The sequence below is a fragment of the Pseudophryne corroboree genome, chromosome 4, assembly GCF_028390025.1.
Source record: "Pseudophryne corroboree isolate aPseCor3 chromosome 4, aPseCor3.hap2, whole genome shotgun sequence".
Lineage (NCBI taxonomy): Eukaryota > Metazoa > Chordata > Amphibia > Anura > Myobatrachidae > Pseudophryne > Pseudophryne corroboree.
The window spans coordinates 922796130-922811167 of record NC_086447.1 but is presented as its reverse complement, the minus strand read 5'-3'; the positions used below and the strand labels follow the sequence as shown (position 1 = coordinate 922811167).

At 48.4% G+C, this 15038-nt stretch overlaps 1 pseudogene; it reads right to left on the bottom strand.

Annotated features, from left to right (window-relative positions):
- Positions 1 to 15038, bottom strand: part of LOC134910700 (calpain-8-like) — a 135417-nt pseudogene that overhangs the window by 66221 nt on the left and 54158 nt on the right.

The following is a 15038-nucleotide window of genomic DNA, read 5'->3' as shown; positions in this document are numbered from 1 at the left end:
GCACCTTCCCCTCCACCACATGCGGCACTCCACCCCTCCCCCACATGCTGTGCCTCCAGACCCCCTACACCACCCGCGGCTCCCACTCCTCCGCCCCTTCACCACCCCCAGCAATCTCCAGGCCCCCTCCACCATTCACCCCCCTTATATGTCTCCCCCCACACCTGCCCCCTTCCACCCGCAGCATCTGCAGACACCCTCCTCCATCCGTGGTCCCCCCCTCACCCACTCCTCCCCCACCAATGGCACCCCCGCACCTGCCCCTCCACCACCTGCAGCACCTCCGGACCTCCTTCCCCATCCGCCACAACACCCGTACCTGCCCCTCCCCTACCCATGGCACCTGCGGACCCCTACCCCACCAGCGCCACTCCCGCCCCTTCCCATCCCACAGCACCTCCGGAACCCTTCACCCATCTGCAACATCCCCACACCTGCCCCTCTCCCACCCATGGCACCCCTGCCCCTCCCCCACCTGCAGTGCCTCCGGACCCCTCCCCCATCTGCATCCCCCACTCCTCTGCCCCTTTCCCACCCGCAGCACCTCTCGACCCTTCCTTATCCGGGCCCCACCCCCACTTCCGCCCCCCCTCCACCCGCAGCATCTACAGACACCATCCGCAGTACCCCCCGCACCCGCTACATTCTGTACATCGTGCCCTGCAGGTGCTGTTCACGCCGTCGCAAGGGGCTGCGCCTCCTTCACCATCGCACACCCTTTCATTGTGCAATATTTAACCACTGACAAAGGAATGCAGGTAATACTCCATATAACACAAATAATGAACCACAGAAAGGCATGCAAGGGTTAAGGGGGCGTAGCCCCTTGCGACGGTGTGAAGAGCGCCCGTAGGGCGCGATGAAGCACCTAGTAATTAAAAATCTGCTAACTGTGGGATTACAGAGCAGATGCTGTATTTAGTCAGTGAGCCTCGAATATAGAACAAAAAGCTGTGTTATTATGGATATTGTACTACGACATTATTTACTACAGTCAATAGCTGGAGGGATTTACAAGGAATACCCCCTTGTGGCTCCTACACTGTAACTCATTAGCACCTGGATATTTACCTAATATTTATTCATTAGCGTCCCAAGAGTTGTCTGGCTCAGATCAGTATAAGCACGTGTCTGCATACCAAATAGTCCTGGAGGGGAGTCGCGGGAGGGGGTGGGTACCCAGTGGGTAAAGTAGGAGCAGATAGTACAGGTATATACCGGAATAGGGAGTAAGATATATATATTGTGATATGGAATCTGCACTATAGAAAGTCTTGTGTTTCCCCAGGCCTCCGCACGTTCCATTATACTAACAGATTCATGATGACGCAGTGATAACAGGAGATTGGGCATCAGACCTTCTCTCAATTACATCCAACTCTTTACATACAGTATTATTCAAATTTTTCATTTACTGCCCATTAACCATTTTACAGTGATTATATACAGTATATACAATGTACAGTATATGCGTACCACAGTCCGGATCTCTGGCTACAGTCTCCCCATGGCTCTGAGGTTGCTATGAGAAAACTATGCCCAGGGCCGGCCTGAGCCTAATTTTTTTGGTAAGCGAATATATATTTTGGCACTCCTTAGTGGAATATATAGGGGCGGGGCTTCACGGGGAAGGGGCGTGACCACAGAATAGTACCAATTCACATTACAACACAGAGTGGTGTCCACTATTTACATTACACCACACAGTACTATCTGCTTACACCACACAGTAGCACCCCTTATACACGTTGCACCATCCAGTAGAGACCCTTATACACGTTACACCACAGCAGAGTCCCTTTTAAACATTACCATGGTAGAACCCTTTATACATGTTACACCACAGTAGAGCTACTTATACACATTGCGCCACAGTACAGCTGCTTATACAGGTTATGCCACAGCAGAGCCCCTCATACACATTATGCCATGGTAGAGCCCCTTATACACGCTACGCCACAGTAGATCCAACTGTATTACACACACACACATCCTCACACACATTTACGTGCACTGTACGCATGCGTGGAGTTGCAATTCAACAGCCAAAGGCCGGCTGCCCCCTTTACCAAACTTCCCCGGACAGCCACTCCAGCTGATCCGCAACAAACATGATTCCCAGCGGCTGCATCCAGTCCCATCAATGGATCTCTGCTTCTCCCTCCCTGCAGAGGCCCAGAGTCTGCTTGGCACCTACCATGGTGACATTGGCTCGGGCTTGTAGGGGGTCGGAGCATCTCTCTCCTGGGGGCTGGCAGCTGCTTAACGACGGGGTCCATGGACAAACCCACACCACCAATATACTGTGTATATAGACACATATACCCCACCACCTCACCGTTATACTGTTTATATACACTCCTCTTAAGAGTTGTACATACACATACCTCCCCATATACATATATACATCCCTCCTGTATATACACATAACCCCCGATATACATTTATACACCCCTCCTGCACATGGACATACCCCCATATGCATATACACATACCCCTCCCCAATACACATACAGTATATACACCCTCCTGCACATGGACATACCCCCATATGCATATACACACCTCATGTATATACACATACCCCTCCCCAATACACATACAGTATATACACCCTCCTGCACATGCACACCCCCACACACATATACAGTACATATATACACCCCCTCCTGTACATATACACCCCCCACATATATACAGCATCAGAATACATTGGTGCTCCCCCCTCTCTCCTCACCCGCACCTGGATCCACACCCTTCCCTCTTTTGCTACCATACCGCAATAAGCCTTTGTTATGTTCCGGGCACAGGCTAGGCACCGTATTGTTACGCATCCTGTTATTTATTTGTTGGATTCGGCCCCTGGTCTGTATAACTGGTGGAGAATTCTGCTTCAATGGTTGCCTGCCTTTGTACTGAATAAACCCTGATGAATGTTAGATTTAGTACATACCTATCACTCCAGGCTCCGTTCCACTCTTTATAACCCCACGGATTCCTCACTCTGACGATCTGGATGGTATCCCCGCGATAGGTGACCTGTGTATCACAAAACCGGAGAGTGTGAGCTGATCACTTACCTTCCCCCCAGTCAGAGAGGTTCGGCGACTACGGAGCAGCGCCATGAATCACTTACCTCCTCCGCCCCAGTCAGTGTATACGCATGGTTCTTTACCACATTGGTGCTCACCACAATTTCTCCTGTGCCCGTGTCAGATTTCTGGGACAAATGAGAATTTATTAATTGCTGAAATAAATTATAATGTGTTATCGGAGTAACTACGGCAGTACGAGGGGAAAGGCAAAAATTATTTGTTAATCAGATTTAATATTAGATCATTACCCTTATTATTACAATTTATTTATTTTCATAAACAGTATATATATATATATATATACGTGTGTGTGTGTGTGTGTGTGTGTATATATATATATATATGTGTATATATATATATATATATATATATACACATATATATATATATATACACACACACACACATACACGGTCTCGTGACATTGTTATGACCACCTCCAGCATGTGACATCAGCAGCGCGTAGCCCATGAAGTACGTCACGTGACGTGCGCTGGCTTGGTGGGTATATAAGGTGTGCGATAGGCTGTCTGCACACAGATCACTCGTTGCTGTCATGTGTAAAAGGGGCGATTTATCAGAGTTGCAACAAGGAATGATTATCGGCTTTCGGGCCAAAGGTGGCGGTATGTCTGACACAGCGCAGTGTGTGACCTGTCTGCGTGCTGCTGCGGTGAAGGTGTATCGTGACTGGACACCATTGCGAATAACCAACATGGAAACTGCGGAGCACCATGTGCTATTGATGTGAGAGGTGAACGTCGGCTATAAAGGTGCGTGAGGGCCAACCGACGTGCTACAGCGGAGCAACTCACCGTAACAATGAGCCTGGGGTCTACCGGACGTGTGTCTAACATGACAGATCAGTCAACCCTGCTGCATATGGGTCTCCATAGGGGTTACTCTGGCTATTAGCTGGTGGTCATAACAATGTGACTTCACCGTGTGTGTATGTGTCTGTGTATATATATATATATATATATATATAGTATATATATAATAGGCAATTTATGGCACTCCTGAGTCCTGTATGCTAATATAATAGTTGATAATGGCCGGTGCCCTCCGAAGGAAAACGGGAAAAGCCGGTTCCTAACATAAAAAGCAGGCAACGTCGGCACTCACAGCACTGCAGAAATTCAAGCGGACACAGCTTGTGTGATCAACGTTTCAATGCAAATCAATCCATTTTCATCAGGATAAGTGCTAACAATTTTCAAACTCACCTAAATACCCCTGTCTGCCGTAGTCCATGGCGCCAAACATCCGACCGCTCCGTTCGGTTTAAACATGGGCCCTCATTCCGAGTTGTTCGCTTCGCAAGGCGATTTTAGCAGAGTTGCTCACGCTAAGCCGCCGCCTACTGGGAGTGAATCTTAGCTTATCAAAATTGCGAACGATGTATTCGCAATATTGCGATTACAAACTTCTTAGCAGTTTCAGAGTAGCTTCAGACTTACTCGGCATCTGCGATCAGTTCAGTGCTTGTCGTTCCTGGTTTGACATCATAAACACACCCAGCGTTCGCCCCAGACACTCCCCCGTTTCTCCAGCCACTCCTGCGTTTTTTCCGGAAACGGTAGCGTTTTTTTCCACACGCCCATAAAACGCCGTATTTCCGCCCAGTAACACCCATTTCCTGTCAATCACATTACGATCGCCGGAGCGTAGAAAAAGCCGTGAGTAAAAATACTATCTTCAAAGCAAAATTACTTGGCGCAGTCGCAGTGCGAACATTGCGCATGCGTACTAAGCAGAAAAACGCTGCGATGCGAAGAAATTTATCAAGCAAACGACTCGGAATGAGGGCCATGATGTCATCACGGTGGTGCCGGGTGGAGCGTCAATGGAATAACCGGAATGGAGCACCAAATTACAAAGCTAACAAAATATAAAAATGAGAAAGATTATACAAAACATCATGAAATAAAGTGATAAGAATGTAACAATACACCAGGCTGTGCTGTACCTTCAAGAGGGCATAAATAACACCTGTACACTAAAAGGGAAAACCTTTGCCCTGAGGTTGCATCTATACAGACGCCTTACATAATAATAACACTGATTAAAGCAGGGAACGTGAGGCTAGACAGAACAGACGGAGATGATGTGTCTAATTAACTGCTACAAATGTATAATATAATAAAAAGAGCAAACAGTGTTACAAAAAAGCAGCGTAACCAGTTTGTGCATTTAAACCCCTCAGGAATAAAGTTTCAAGTAAAAAAATCCACTTTGATTCAGCCCTTAACAATAATTGTGCCCGGTGGCGCACCCAGGGGGGGGGGGGGGGGGGTTCTGAGTACCCAGAAACCAACCCTGATGGACCAAATCAATTTTATTGCTAATTGTAGCTTAAGAGTGTAGCCTCCGCCCACTTGCGACATTAGGCTCCGCCCACTAGCAGCATTTTGCCGCAATTCGCGGACCCTCCGGGTAGAGTTACACACACTGACCTCTCTCAGCCAGCTGCAGGTGAACCAGAGCTAATGGTCACAACAAGTCTTGAGGCTGCCTACGCTATCCGTTCACATGGTCGACCATGTTATGGCCGACAGTCATTAGGACGACCACTATTGGCAGCTCTGATTGCGTGTTTGTGACACGATATGCCGGCATATCGCCGTGGCAAAAACATTCGGGACTTTGTAGTTAAAACCAACATAACATCAAATAACATCAAATAGATCTATTCCAGAACAGATGTTTCTCAATACACAACGTAAGGCAGTGGTTCCCAAACTGTGTGCCGTGGCTCCCTGGGGTGCCACGGGACACTTGCAGGGGTGCCAGGGGTTGGTGGTCCAGGACCAATTCAAATTATTTATGGTCAATATAAAAGGCAAAACTATGCTGGTGGCTGCCAGTCATAAAATATGGGGGACAAACAGAAGCACATCTTGTCCCTCACCACAAAATTGAGCTTAGGGATGACATATAAACACAATCTACTTAATTTAATATTTCTTTCTAAATTTCTCGATAAGAAATTATTTACCTAGGGGTGCCGTGAAAAAAATTCTGATACTCTAGGGCACCATGATTCAAAAAAGTTTGGGAACCACTGACGTAAGGGTTGTTTCAAATGTTTGGTTGCACGACGTGCAATCACATGCTAACGGGAGACACCTTTTGTCACCCTTATAAAGGTAAAAAATGTAAACTCTACGATAGAGTTACTTGCACTACTCGTTTCGGTTTACGTGCTCAGCTGTCCCTGTGGCCTCCATTACATCGGTAAACAGAAACTATGTTTAAAGAACGTATGGCGGGCCACAGGGCAGCAATCAGAGCTGCCATTTCTTCTGGTCATGGTGACCAGACCGTCGCCAGACACTATTTGCAGGCCGGTCACTCTGTGACCATCCTGCGTCATCGTGTTATTGACCACATACCACCTTTAAAAAGGGGCGGCGACAGGGCACAATTATTGTTAAGGGCTGAATCAAAGTGGATTTTTTTACTTGAAACTTTATCCCCGAGGGGTTTAAATGCACAAACTGGTTACGCTGCTTTTTTGTAACACTGTTTGCTCTTGTTATTATATTATACATTTGTAGCAGTTCATTAGACACATCATATCCGTCTGTCTGTCTAGCCTCACGTTCCCTGCTTTAATCAGTGTTATTATTATTATGTAAGGCGTCTGTATAGATGCAACCTCAGGGCAAAGGTTTTCCCTTTTAGTGTACAGGTGTTATTTATGCCCTCTTGAAGGTACAGCACAGCCTGGTGTATTGTTACATTCTTATCACTTTATTTCATGATGTTTTGTATAATCTTTCTAATTTTTATATTTTGTTAGCTTTGTAATTTGGTGCTCCAGTTCGGTTATTCCGTGACGCTCCACCCGGCACCCCGTGATGACGTCATGTTTGAACCGAACGGAGCGGTCGGATGTTTGGCGCCATGGACTACGGCAGACAGGGGTATTTAGGTGAGTTTGAAAATTGTGAGCACTTATCCTGATGAAAATGTTTTGATTTGCATTGAAACGTTGATCACACAAGCTGTGTCCGCTTTAATTTCCTCAGTGCCGTGAGTGCCGACACTGCATGTTTTATATATATATATATATATATATATATATATATATATATACACAGCAGTCAGGCTCGGCACTCCTCGCTGGGAAAGAATACTTGCTGTGGTGCCATCTGAGGATGTTAGCAATCCTTTGTATAGAGTGAAAAGCAGCGGCACTCGACAGACTGATGAATCAAATGTAAAGCCTTTATTACGGTCCTACGTCGTTTCGGGGTAATCCCCCGTCTTCAGGGACAAGCAATACATATATATATATATAGGCAGTATTAAGATAGATGGCAGCAGTGAGCCATAGATTCTGGGTGGGGCTGGAGGGATCCGCCCCTACAGGAAAGAGAAGGCGGTGTGACCATACCTAATGGCTACCGAGTGGAGACAGTCCAAATGGGACTAGGTGCAGGCAACTGTGTACCCAGCCCAGGTGGGGTTGTGAAAGCCAGTCAGGCAGACCGTGGAGACAGTCGAAGTGGGACTGTGACAGCCAAAGAACCCAGTGAGAGCCAGGACCCCAGGGGGGACCAGGAGGACAGTTTCTAAATCTGCATGAGGCAGAGACAGATTATATATATATATATATATATATATATATATATACTGCTCAAAAAAATAAAGGGAACACTTAAACAACACAATGTAACTCCAAGTCAATCACACTTCTGTGAAATCAAACTGTCCACTTAGGAAGCAACACTGATTGACAATCAATTTCACATGCTGTTGTGCAGATGGAATAGACAACAGGTGGAAATTATAGGCAATTAGCAAGACACCCCCAATAAAAGAGTTGTTCTGCAGGTGGTGACCACAGACCACTTCTCAGCTCCTATGCTTTCTGGCTGATGTTTTGGTCACTTTTGAAAGCTGGCGGTGCTTTCACTCTAGTGGTAGCATGAGACGGAGTCTACAACCCACACAAGTGGCTCAGGTAGTGCAGCTCATCCAGGATGGCACATCAATGCGAGCTGTGGCAAGAAGGTTTGCTGTGTCTGTCAGCGTAGTGTCCAGAGCATGGAGGCGCTACCAAGAGACAGGCCAGTACATCAGGAGACGTGGAGGAGGCCGTAGGAGGGCAACAACCCAGCAGCAGGTCCGCTACCTCCGCCTTTGTGCAAGGAGGAACAGGAGGAACACTGCCAGAGCCCTGCAAAATGACCTCCAGCAAGCCACAAATGTGCATGTGTCTACTCAAACGATCAGAAACAGACTCCATGAGGGTGATATGAGGGCCCGATGTCCACAGGTGGGGGTTGTGCTTACAGCCCAACACCATGCAGGACGTTTGTCATTTGCCAGAGAACACCAAGATTGGCAAATTCGCCACTGGCGTCCTGTGCTCTTCACAGATGAAAGCAGGTTCTCACTGAGCACATGTGACAGACGTGACAGAGTCTGGAGACGCCAAGGAGAATGTTCTGCTGCCTGCAACATCCTCCAGCATGACCGGTTTGGCAGTGGGTCAGTAATGGTGTGGGGTGGCATTTCTTTGGGGGGCCGCACAGCCCTCCATGTGCTCGCCAGAGGTAGCTTGACTGCCATTAGGTACCGAGATGAGATCCTCAGACCCCTTGTGAGACCATATGCTGGTGCGGTTGGCCCTGGGTTCCTCCTCATGCAAGACAATGCTAGACCTTATGTGGCTGGAGTGTGTCAGCAGTTCCTGCAAGATGAAGGAATTGATGCTATGGACTGGCCCGCTTGTTCCCCAGACCTGAATCCAATTGAGCACATCTGGGACATCATGTCTCGCTCCATCCACCAACGCCACGTTGCACCACAGACTGTCCAGGAGTTGGCGGATGCTTTAGTCCAGGCCTGGGAGGAGATCCCTCAGGAGACCATCTGCCACCTCATCAGGGGCATGCCCAGGCGTTGTAGGGAGGTCATACAGGCACGTAGAGGCCACACACACTACTGAGCCTCATTTTGACTTGTTTTAAGGACATTACATCAAATTTGGATCAGCCTGTAGTGTGTTTTTCCACTTTAATTTTGAGAGTGAAATCCAGACCTCCATGGGTTAATAAATTTGATTTCCATTGATAATTTTTGTGTGATTTTGTTGTCAGCACATTCAACTAAGTAAAGAACAAAGTATTTAATAAGAATATTTCATTCATTCAGATCTAGGATGTGTTATTTTAGTGTTCCCTTTATTTTTTTGAGCAGTGTATATATATATATATATATATATATATATAAAATCGGGGGTGTGAGGTGAGGTATATGGCTATGGAGGCACTGGCTAGTACCAGAGTCAGATTTACATACAATATATGAGGACAAGGGTACATGTGAGCATTTTACAAAGATGCAGCTGTGTACACAGACTTTTTGCTCCAAAGTTTTGACTATAACAATAATTGAACCAACACAAGGAAGATATTTATAATATATTCTTTGTATTTTCAAATATTTTATATAGTAATAACTCTTGCATATAGGTTGGTATGACAGGAAATGCTCTGCCTCAGCTGCCTCACCTACCTCACCCACCTCACCCCACCGCATGTCACTGATATATATTTATGTAAATGGAGGGACCACAGCACGTCTCCGCAGCGGGTGGTCTTCAGGTTGCTGGCGGCCGGCCTTCCGGCGACCACCATACTGGCACCGGAATCCAGACCGCCGGCATACTGACATCTTTTCTCCCTCTTGGGGGTCCTCGACCCCCCTGGAGGGAGAATAGATTGCGTGATGCGTGTAGCACGCTACCGTGCCTACAAGGGGCTCATTAGCGCTCGCCCAGCTGTCGGTATGCCGGCGGTCAGGATTCTGGCGCCAGTATGCTGGTCGCCGGGACCCCGACCGCCGGAAAACCATACTACGCCCCTCTGCAGCATATATAACTATTTCCAACTGGGTGTTTTCCTACTAATCTCCTTATCCTATCCACTTCACTAGGAAGCAGATGGGATGCGGTAAATGTGGCCTGTCTTCTGGGGGTGCGGGGGACTGCCTGAAAAATTGGGAGTTGCAGGAGAGTGGGCCAGTATGCACTATAAATAGGCAACTAGTCAGGACTGGACTGGCCATCTGGCAGGGACAATGAGCCGCTCAGAAAACACAGAGTGATCGAGCTGGCCAAGCAGCTCCACCTCCCGCCGCTCTGCTTGTCCGCCCGGCATAGAGAGATAGGGGCGTACCGCAAGGCCAGGTCACTGTGACTCGTGACACGCCCCCAGGAGCCATAACCATTCCCCCTTATCAAGAGCACGTGTGCAATTATATGCCAGGGCTGGATAGCTGCCCAAGTCTGTCCCTGCAACTAGAACTAGCTGATCCCTAGTTAATGGGTACAGAGGACAGGTTCTGAGCCACTGATTGCAATAGGAATGGGAGGAGATAATGGCATATGAAAGGAAATGCGTCATTGCCCACAGCCCTGGTGGTAATGAACCGCCCATTTCACTAAGAGGTGTGCTTGAAGCGGGAGGGTCATCCATAGGCAAGTATAGTTTCCGTGCTATGTTTGGATAGAGACATTGTGTGGGAGACACCATGACCCCCAGTGATGTTTATCATTTTTCTACGCCCAGCCTACTCTCTAAGTTGGGGGATGGGGAGGGGGTTGCAGGTGAGCAGTGCGGGGAAGATTTATAGCCAGTGGCGTATCTATAGTGGGTGCAGTGTGTGCAGTGCCCCTGGGTCCTGAGGGGGCCCCCACCGCACACACTGCGCCCATTTCGTCTATATACTTACCTTTCTGATGTCCGGGTGTGGGCCCCTCCTCTCTTGAGTCTCGTTGCCGGCAGCCGCAGCAGCGCAATTAGCGCTCTGTCTGAGCACTAGAGTCTCTGGCACGGTGCCAAAGTCTACAGCGCATGCTCAGGTCTCCGGGAAAATGGCCGCCGCGCCATTTTTTCGGAGACTTGCGCATGCGCTGTAGACTCTGGCACTGTGCCAGAGTCTCTAGTGCTCAGACAGAGCGCTAATAGCGCTACTGCCGGCCTCGGGACGGGAGAGGAATGGGCCCTCACCCGGAGACTGCACACGGGTCCCCTCCTCTCTAGATACACCCCTGTTTATAGCACAAACATAAAGGAAACCCAGCAGGAGCAATGGCGAAATGGGCCATTTGCAGCTGACACGGTTACAGCAGGTGTCAAAAGCCTTTCTGTACACTGTACACATTGTAAATATATCCCCAGTGGTGACTTTCCCATTAGGTATGTGAGGCACACGCCTAGGGGCTGCACTTGTTTAGGGGCTGCACTTGTTTAGGGGCAGCACTTGTTTAGGCACTTGGATGCTTGTGTTGGCACTGTCAGTGCCAATAACTGCAAAATATGTCCACTGTACTGTACTATGGGGGTCATTCCGAGATGATCGTAGCTGTGATAAATTTTAGCACAGCTACGATCATCTTCCCAGACATGCGGGGGGACGCCCAGCACACGGCTAGTCTGCCCCGCATGTCAGTCCGCCCCCCCCACCGCACAAATACAAAAGCATGGCACAGCGCCGATCCTTTTGTATTTGTGTAGTAACTCTCGGCCAGCGCAGCTCCTGCGACTTAACGGGAGTTGATCGTCGCTGCCACTGGCCGCAGCTGCAGCGTAACACGTCACGCTGCCGCCCCAGCCCGCCCAATCAACGGTCCGGCTATGCCTCTGTTGGACGGACCGCGCCCCCCCTACACGGCGGCTTAATGCCGCATTCCAGCCCCCTCCCGCCCTGCGACTGCCTGGCGATCACTACTGAACGATGACCTTTGCCCGTCCAGCATGCGCAATTCCGCCGCGATAAACTGCAGCGAGCGATCGGGTCAGAATTACCCCAAATATGCCATCTTGAATTAAGGGGGTCATTCTGAGTTGATTGCTAGCTGCCGTTGTTCAGGCAAAAAAAATGGCATTTCTGTGCATGCGTATGGTGCGCACTGCGCACGCGTGAAGTACTTTCACATAAGCCGATGCAGTTTCACACAAGGTCTAGCGACGCTTTTCGGTCACTGTGTTGATCGCTGAGTGATTGACAGGAATGGGGCGTTTCTGGGAGGTGACTGACCTTTTTCCGGGAGTGTGCTAAAAAACGCAGGCGTGTCAGGTAAAAACGCAGGCGTGCCTGGGAAAATGGGGGAGTAGCTGGCCGAACGCAGGGCGTGTTTGTGACGTCAAAACAGGAACTAAATAGTCTGAAGTGATCGCAAGGAAGGAGTAGGTCTGCAGCTACTCAGAAACTGCTTGAAATATTTTTGGTGCCGTTCTGCGATTCTTTCATTCACACTTCTGCTAAACTAAGATTACACTCCCAGAGGGCGGCGGCTTAGCATTTGCACTGCACTAGCGAGCGATCAGCTCGGAATGAGGGCCTAAGTGTACACGGGTAGGACATGCACATCCTGCCCCTGTAAGCTGTCCTACTTAGTAAATATATATACATAATAAAAAATAAAATAAAAATGTCATAATGGCTTTTTTATTCTCTATTAAATATTAATAAAAATAATAAAATTAGGTGGGGGTTGCCCTCACCCGTAAATCTGCCCCTGTATATCGCTACGTAATATAACGCTGTAGGATAAATAGAATGGCAGTAGTGTAAGATTGGTGGCATTGTGTCTCTGCTCTTATCGGAAGTAATAATCAGAGTAAGTTCCCCGTTAGGGGGATGAAGACGACGAGTAACTCACTGTGATGCAGGTGACCAGGGACTGCACCCTCAGTGCTTTCTGGATGATCTGGAACAAGTTCTTGGGCGCTTTGTCAGAGTAATACAGTTCGCCAACACCGCCGGTGAAGTCCTGCAGAGCCTCTAACGGTGACCCCCCCTTCAGCGCTTCGTATGAGCCATTGAGCCTGTGGGTGAGTGCACATGCAAGAGTCAGGGGTGTAATGGGAATTTGGAGGCCTTACTACAATAGTCCCAAAGGATTCTAGTAATGATGGTACCCAGAGGATGTGGCAGAGAGGTGCGGGTCACCTAATAGTATGGATAGCGACAGCAAGGGGCCCGGCTGAGGTATCTACAGTATGTTTGGGGTGTAAGTAAGCATGGCAACAACGAAGAACATGTATCGCAACGATAAAACAATGAAACATTTTATCCATATGAAATAACAGCCGCTATGTTCACCTTAAATCTATTTGTAAATTATAAATTGTACATTATAACAGTGATGTTTCCCCATACATATAATTGTGGAGTTAGAAAAGTGCGGTTGCGGGAAATGCGTTGCTTTTAATATACTGTATCCTATTGTTCTGCCCCAGCTAAAGGCCCATCCAGGCTGCGGCCCAGTATGAGGCATTGCGAGGATCGTACTTACTTGGCATAGGCCTTTTCCAGAAGGGCGCTCCAGAATTCGTTAGCAGTCGTGGACTTCACGAACATCAGCTTTCCCTTCTTGGTGGGCAAGCGATCGTCCACAACCACATCCACCCACTCTCCGTACTGCCAGAACTGGGAGAAGCAGGGGACACCTTATTACAGGGACCAAACTAGGCAAACTAGGCAAATGCCTAGGGGCACAAGCAGCAGGTGGTCTTCAGTATGTCAGCTGTCGGGATCCCGGCGCACAGTATACCGGCGCCGGGACCCCAACAGCCGGCATACTGACACTTATTCTCCCTCGTGGGGGTCCACGACCCCCCTGGAGGGAGAATAAATTAGCATGGCACGCATAGCGCGCCACCGTGCCCGTAGCGTGGTGAGCGCAGCTAAAGGGGCTCATTTGCGCTCGCCACACTGTCGGTAAGCCGGCAGTCGGGCTCCCGGCGCCGGTATGCTGGTCGCCGGTAGCCCGCCCGGCGGCCAGCCGTAGTGAACCCCAAGCAGCTTCTGCTGATTACAATGATATGCAGCATGCCTATATTCTGTGTGTGTGACTGCGTTCTATCTGCATATGAAATGCATTACTAATGTGTGATTTTATGTGTATAAGGTGCACTATAGTACTTTGTGGCATAATGTGCTGTATAGAAAGGGCACTACTGTGTGGTGTAATGTGAATAAAGAGCAATATGGTGTGATGTAATGTGAATAAGGGGCACTACTGTGAGGAGTAACGTGGTACTACTGTGTGATGTAACGTGAATAAGAGACACTATAGCATGATATAATGTGAATAAAGCTGCAGTACTGTCTGGTGTAATTTCAACTGGGGGTATTATTGTGTGGCCATGCCCCTTCCCAGCAAGAACACGCCCTGTTTTAGGCTGCGCACCGAATGTGCGCACTGTTCCTATTTAAAATATAGGGGGTAGGAGCACCAAAATGAGGACTGCTATGGGTGAGGGGTGATGGTGCTGGGAAAGTGGTGCAGGGTCAGAGGTGGAACTTACGTCTGTACAAGGGGGCACCAGCCAAAATCTTGCCTAGGGCATCATATTGGTTTGGGCCGGCTCTGACAGAGCATAGACGTTATCAAAAGGATTGTATCTCTGGGGAGATCACTCCCACTGTCCTGCTGTGTGGACTGTGTTGTTTGTCCTATTTATCAAGCAGCGGAAGTCTTCGCTTTCTTCATGGTGTTACCCTATACTCCAAGAGAAGAGAAATGAGGGGCAGGCTGCGTCCTGTATCACTGTGATACGCAGCAATACAGAACGCAGCGGCTGTACCGCCATTGATAACCTAACACCTAAATTTCATTCTTTATTTAATGAATTCATTTTCTCCCCCTATACACGCATCACTTCGCTGTCCGGAATCCTCCCTCACGATGACATCACTCTGCATTCCCAACACTTGAAACATCTGTTTCTGACATTAAACAAAACATTTAACCTTCTTGTCTGAGCTCGTTCCGGTATGTCGTTCTATTGTGTCAGTCCAGGTCATAATCCCATCACTGGTGACAGTCAGAGAGGATAGGTCAGCCATCTAACGTCAGCCACACAGTAATAACATTCACAACAGACCACTAAAAATAACCTCAATTAGGAAGTTTTT